The sequence below is a fragment of the Caenorhabditis remanei genome, chromosome II (genome assembly GCF_010183535.1).
Source record: "Caenorhabditis remanei strain PX506 chromosome II, whole genome shotgun sequence".
NCBI lineage: Eukaryota > Metazoa > Nematoda > Chromadorea > Rhabditida > Rhabditidae > Caenorhabditis > Caenorhabditis remanei.
Window position 1 is genome coordinate 19,565,219 of NC_071329.1, and position 7,019 is coordinate 19,572,237.

Sequence of the window (7,019 nt, forward strand, 5' to 3'; positions counted from 1 at the left end):
TACCTAGTGATCAGTAATACCTATCAGTTAGGAAGAGAGATAGATGATCTTTTTTTTCTAACTATGTGCCTATTACTCATCCGTGATTTTGTGTTTCTAGCTAGAGGGTGTGACTGACCTAAAATTAGAAACGGAGGTAGGTATTGCTCATAGGTAATAGCAGTTTTAGGTAGGGGGCAGAAATCATTAAGTGTAGTTAGGTATTTCTTAAGAAAATGGAATTTTTCGAAATTCTGACCTGTCTAGACTGTTTCTCATATCGAATTCGCAAAACTCTCTGGCGCGCCTTCGTCGTGTTTTTTGGAATCTTTAAGAAAATGTAGTGGAAGAACGCCTCAATTCAAACATGATATATCAGATTTACAACGGCGGCCCGGGTCACAGTACAATAATTTTTTTAAAAGAAGGGGTTTTTAATTCGAATTTTTGACTATGGGTTTAAATATCGATAAAACTCAAGCTTACAAAGGATCCGACCGGGCCGCGTCGATATTTTTCAAGTGTGATTTTCTAATCTGGCGTGCCACTGACAGACCATTTTTATCGTAAAATTTATTTTTGGGAAAACAGTCTGGCGCATGTTTGGCGCGTTTTCAACAAAAAAACACTGATGAATGATGAAATAACCTTCTGTTTGGACTATTTTTACAGCCTGGCGTGTCTCAGGCGCGCTTTCAGATATATATATTGTTTTTGGAAAAGCTCAAATGATTATTCATGATATCTCTTTTTAGGTTTTCAAAATTTTTATAAACCTGAACCAAAAGATTCTCACAATAAAAAAACAATAAAAAAGAAACACCGCCCTGCAGAACAAATAACGATACTCTAGCTGAAATAACACTATGAGAATATTGCTAAAAATCAAGACAATCCAGATGAATTTTTTCAAATTAACATAGAAATCCGATAAAAAGTGATCTTTGAAATCTTTCCTCCCGTTTTCATAACTACAGTAACCTTGAGTACCCCTTCTTCAATAGTCACGAAATGAATTTAAAAGAAAACCTCAAGAATAGAAAACCCGAAATAAGAGATGAATGCCAATCAGTTATAATGGCATTTCATTCCCATCTCAAGAGGTGGAAACCGCGTCGGGATGGCAGAGTGGGCGGAGCCTAAACTCTTATTAGTAATGGAATGGCTTAGTAGGGGGAGGGGAAAAAGAAACACACTTTTATGGCGGGAATAGTGAAAAGAGAAGGGGAGGAGGAGGAGGGATGATAATGGAAAATGTAAATGAGGGAAAATAAGAGGGGCGGAGCCTCCTAGAGTGAGGGGGGTCAAATGGTGGTGGTAGGGGGAAGGAGATTATGATCTGGAAACAAAACAAAAGAGAAAAAACTAGTAAAAAGAAAACCGGACGGGCGGGAAAGTTCAAGAATTGCCGGACATAAACTAAACTACCCAAATGTTTGGCTGCAAATTATTTTCACTTATTTTTGCAGAATTTAGAAAACCTATACATATAAGTTTTTTGACTGCAAATTCTTGGTGGTGCCCGGAATCAGAACTGATATAAAAGATGATTAAACGTTACATTAAAGTCATTAGACATAGATTTGACTGATTTGATCCAGGCGATTCTATTTCAAGTGGTTCTGATTAGGGGAAGCACCAAATTCTTCAAATGGTCAGCACGATTCAAGTCTGAAGCCACTAAATTTTGGTTGTAAATCCAAAAATTTCAGACCGAAATAGTGAAAAAACCGAAAAAATGACGGAAAACAAGGCGGCCGAGTTTTTGCAAGATTTCGGCCACCGACATTTTTTGCCCTTTTCAAGCATTTTTTGAGCACTTTTTTTTCGAAAAGTTTTAAAAAACGGCCGAACCTTTCCCAATTCTGAAATTCTTAGGCCCGTTACAAAAACATTGCCCATAATAGAACTTCTCAAGGTTACCATTTCATAAACTGACTGAAAGACCAAAATCCACATTTCCCAACCATCAAATAACGTGAGAAGTGCCGAAAAAAATACTAATATCCTCAGATTTCTCCTTCAGTCCTAATATGAAAGATTAGTGTCAAATTTGACACGTTCTTAAGTCTCGAGCGTATGTATGACCAACATATACATATACACTTAGTGTGATGAAAAAAGATTAGAGGAGAGTCATATAATTATTAAAATAATGTTAAGGGATATGGAAATAGATAGAGTTGGCAAGATTGTGATTTTATGTGGAGAAAAAATGTGGAGAAGAGGGGATGAGGGAATGGATAAAAATGATGATGGGAGATCGGATTAACTTGTTTATCATTTTTTAGAAAAATTTTGAATTGCTTCAAAAACAGCTCAGATGCCGAACTCGGTGTGCACACATCATAAAAAACAGGATTAATAAAAAAAACTGAATTTTGAAGGAATAGCTAATAGTAAGGAGGCGAAGTGCTAAGCAGAAAGAGAGAAGAAACAGAAGAGAGACTCAAAATCTTCTATATCAGATTGCAAGAGTACAGACGTAAAAAACCGACAATCTGATAAAACAATTGTTGTAAAGTTTTATTTGAAAAATTTACAATCATACAAGAACAATTTTTGAAAATAATTCAAAATACTTTGTTCGAATTTCTTTCATTACAATCCTACTGAATTCTTTTTTGGATGGTTTACGGTACTTCAAAGTTTCAATTTTTTGTGCTGAGAACTCACAAAAACCGGAATAACTTTTTTCACGGAAGCGTTCTGCAAAATTTGATTGCATATTCGAAAAGAACACGTTCTCAGCTTTTTTATAGATCTACAATTCAACCCAGATCTCCGAAATATGTCTCTATCATTCCATAGTAAGCAGACCCATAATAAAAGATATGGAGGATAGCCAGGACCAGAGCCTAATTTTTTCTGACTCAACACAACTTTTTGTTTGAAAAACAAAATAATGAGTATATGAACCCATAGACAAAGAAATCCCAAGTTTAAGTTGCCTTTTTCATTATGTAGTTAAGTAGGACCGTAAGATAAGGATGTAACTGTTATCACAGTCATTCTTTATCTAACCAGATCACAGATGTAGAGAAAATCATCCTACCTTAAAACACAAACATAATAAACCTTACAAAACATGAAGAGAAACAAAAAACTAGTAATTACAAAGGGCCTAGAGACCCTCCCATCAAATGACCACCACATACCTTGTCACAAATCACCCCTATCCCATTTTCCCGCTTGCTATGCTCCTTCTTGTCACAATTAGATGTATCAGTGTGTGTATGAGTGTCTGTGTGTGTCAGGTTTTCTTCTTTTTTTTTCAACTTGACTCATCCCTCTCTGTGATTGACAGCTCTTTCTGTTCAGGTAGCTAGTTTTTTTTAACCATGAGCTGTGAGAGGATTGGATTACAAAGAAGGAAGAGGAGGTTGGGGATATTGTATAACTTTCAAATGTGACAATTGTTTAAGTAAAATGGATAACGGAGGTCCGTATTAACTATCAGTAATTTTTGAATCATAAATTGGGAATGTACTTCTATTTAACTGAAGAACAGGTCAGGATGAAAATTGTAAGGGAAAATGGAGTTTGAAAAAAATTTTGCGGTCTCTAATTACAAGATGAATACAGTAAACTTGACCTAATGCATCGACCTACCCAAACCCCCGACACTCTTAAAATAAACTAACCGGTAAGCTTTCAGCTGCAGCGGCATTTCCAGTCTACAAATATATATTTTATCCGATAGCCCTTAATTCTCGAAAACCCTACCTGTCATGATGATGTGGCTGCTCCTTCTCGTGATACGCCTGTGTCCCACTACAACTACACATTCCGTAGAATATCGAGTCCTTCCAAGAGTAGATCCAATCCATGTTGTATCTGAAAATAAAGATTTTTTGAATAGAAAATGCAAAGAGGAACAAGATCACAAAATTATGAGAAATTCGCATAGAAAATCCCAGAAAAACGAATGAAAACTATGAAAACTGTCATTTTCGTAGATTTCTCAAGAGGATCATCTTATGAATAAATCGTAGACACTTGACTTTTTACCCCTTCTTGACGACAAAAATATTCTATTTGTGGTTTTTTGGTTATGGAATAAAAGTTTGGTAGTTTGGTCTACAAAGCCACTCTAATTTCAAAGCTCCAAAAAAGATTGAAGTGGTTTCGGAAATTAGGAAAAAAAACAGTGTGGCAATGGAAAACGTTAACATATTGCGGGTATATGAAAAAACAGATTGACAGATAATGACGACTGGCGCATTTTTGGCGCGATTTTAAGATAAAATATTACCAAAAATCGACCGAAAACCGCAAGAACCCCGTAAAATAGAAATCTGGCACACCTTTGGCGCATTTTAGAATGAAATTGACTAAAATCGGTGATCAGAGGATTAATGCACCTTTCTGAATTTCGAAACTGTATTGGTGCGCTTTTAGGATAGAAATTACCAAAAATAGACCGAAAATTAGGTCTGGCGCATTTCGGACGCGTCTTTTGAGTTGAAAAAAATGAGAAATTGCCTCAATATGTCGAAAATTCGGCAAAAATGACAGAGAAATTACATCTGGCGCACCTCGGACGCGTTTTTAACTAGATTTTTTTTTTAATTTCAAGAGGTTAGAACTTCCGATTCATTTAAATAACAGTTTTGGTCATTTACAACTACCTAAATAATGTTTTTCTTCAAATTTTTAGTGTAAAAAAACTAGAAACAATATCAAGAGGAGAATTCTAGAAACTGACGCTGCAAAAATAAATTGGAACATAATAATCGGTGTGTGTCTCTCTCCTCATTCAGACAGTATCTCAAATTTCATTTCCAGATAAGAATCTTTTATATGGAAAAGTTTCGGAAATTAGAAGCAGAGATTCCAATCTTTTTGATTCACTTTTTATGTTTCTCTCGGGAAAGAAAAAGAGAAAATTTTCCCGAGATTTTTCAGAGATTTTGATTTCCGATGGATATAAAAATTATTGGAGAGATATCTATTGTTGGGAGAAGGATTAAGGGGAAAGGGGCGGAGTTTGTGAGAAAAATAATCAAAATAATATCAAAATCTCAGTTTTCAAGCTATAACAGAGATTTTGGTACATCCCGAACGGTCTGGACCGGAAATGAGTGAAAATTTGCATGCAAAAGTGGTTACCAGAAGATAAATACTTGAGAAATAAAAAAAAGAGGAGAAAATCCGAAACCACTTAGCCTCGATTTCTCCTTCCTTATACTACTTTTCTCTTTTTTCTTTCCTTTTGGTTTTTGGTTTCAATACCACTTTGTTCTTCTACTAAGAATCTGAAATCCCCCACCAAATTAATAGGATTTTGGAGTCTGGCACAGTTTTTGAGAAAAAAAATTAGAAAAAATAAAGTTTCGAGCAGAAATGTTATTAAAAATTCGAAAAAATTGACAACTGATAAAATAGTAAAATTGGCGAAAAAGGCACGTTTAGGAAATCTGAAGAACAATTAAAAACAAGGAAAACCTTTTTTAAACATATTGGTGCTGCACGTTTTTTCCAACTGCGCCCCACTGAGATTGATTTAGAAATGTTCTTTTCTCTTGATTTTTTTTCTCTTAGCATAAGTTGCAAACAGTTTTCTTTCATTTTTCGAAAATTTGTGACTTTTGTGGTCAGGTATGACTGTTGGATGTGAGATTACTACGGTAATCTAGTCAGTAGGGCGTAATTATGGAAAACTGAAACTACTGTAATAAACTCTAATAAAATCCAATTAAATTATGAAAATTAATCTATTGAAGATTCACTTATCTCATCAAAATAACATAAAACACTGAGTTTGTTTTTTTCAAAAATTGATACGAGCCTTAAAAATAACAAAAGTGTCATAAAATAAAACAGTTGCACACATTTCTATCTCTCTCCTCTAGAATCTAGAGTCTAGATCCATTGACTATTCCATTCCTCTCTTCTCCTTCTAATAAAATAAAATACAATTCGAAATGAAATATGACCTTCCGTAAAACTCTTTTCTCTCCTATCTCGAGAGAGACAACCTTCATATTGTTGTCCATCTATTGGAAGTATTAAGGAGGGGGGGGGGGTCAATTGAAATGGTCAATTGAGGGAATAAAGACATGAAGGCACAGCAAGAGGAAAGGAGAGGAAGGAGAGAAAAATTAGGAGAAAAAATGACCTGAATTTTTGAATTTTTGTTGGGAGGGTCTGTGTTTTGATGGGATTTTGAAATCAAATTACATTTAGTTAGAATAAAATTACAGTTCAATAAGTTTTTCATTGTTTTACACTTGGAGAACTGTTTGCGGCAAGACATTTTGAAAAAAGTGTGTAATTGGATCAAAACGGCTCGAGACCTACAAGCAAGAGTAGTCTCCTACTCTGACGATTAGTTACCAAATTCTTAAAAATGAACAATTTCAGGTTCCCTAAGAGTTTTTGAGTGGAAAAAATCGGACAAACTGTTGCGGAAAAAAAAGAAAAATGTTGAAATCATAAGCATAGGTGTGGTAAGAACACCATAAAAAGAGAAGAAGAGACAAAACTGATAAGAAAGTGGTGATTATTAAATGTTATCATTTGGAATGTGCTCTGAAAATTTTTTAAATAATTGGCCGGTTTTGGAAATGTTGTGTTACTTAAATTACAGTAATTTGTTCAAGAAATGCAAAGTTGACATTTTCAGGATCACAATTAATAGACAGTGAGAATAAATCAGAAAAAAAAAATTTAAGTGTAAAAACTGAAATTTATGGCTTGAAAAAATTAAAAATCTAACAGAAAACGCAGTGGAATTACTGAGAAAGAATCCAAAATATAATGAACGGCGATTTTAAATAAAAAATTGCTAATTTTCTGACAATTTCCAGATAAACATAGATCTGGTGCACCGTAGACGCGTTTCCAACAAGATACTCGTTGTTTACAGATAATTTCAGAGAAAATGTTTCCAGAATTTACGTTTTTGTAAAAATTCTACTAAAATCATATTCCTTGTAAAAAACACACCTTCAATAGTTAAACCAATACCAAAAATTGTACTAATTTTGTCACTTTTCCATCTTCTTCTTCTCATATTAAAATAACTGTAAACACTT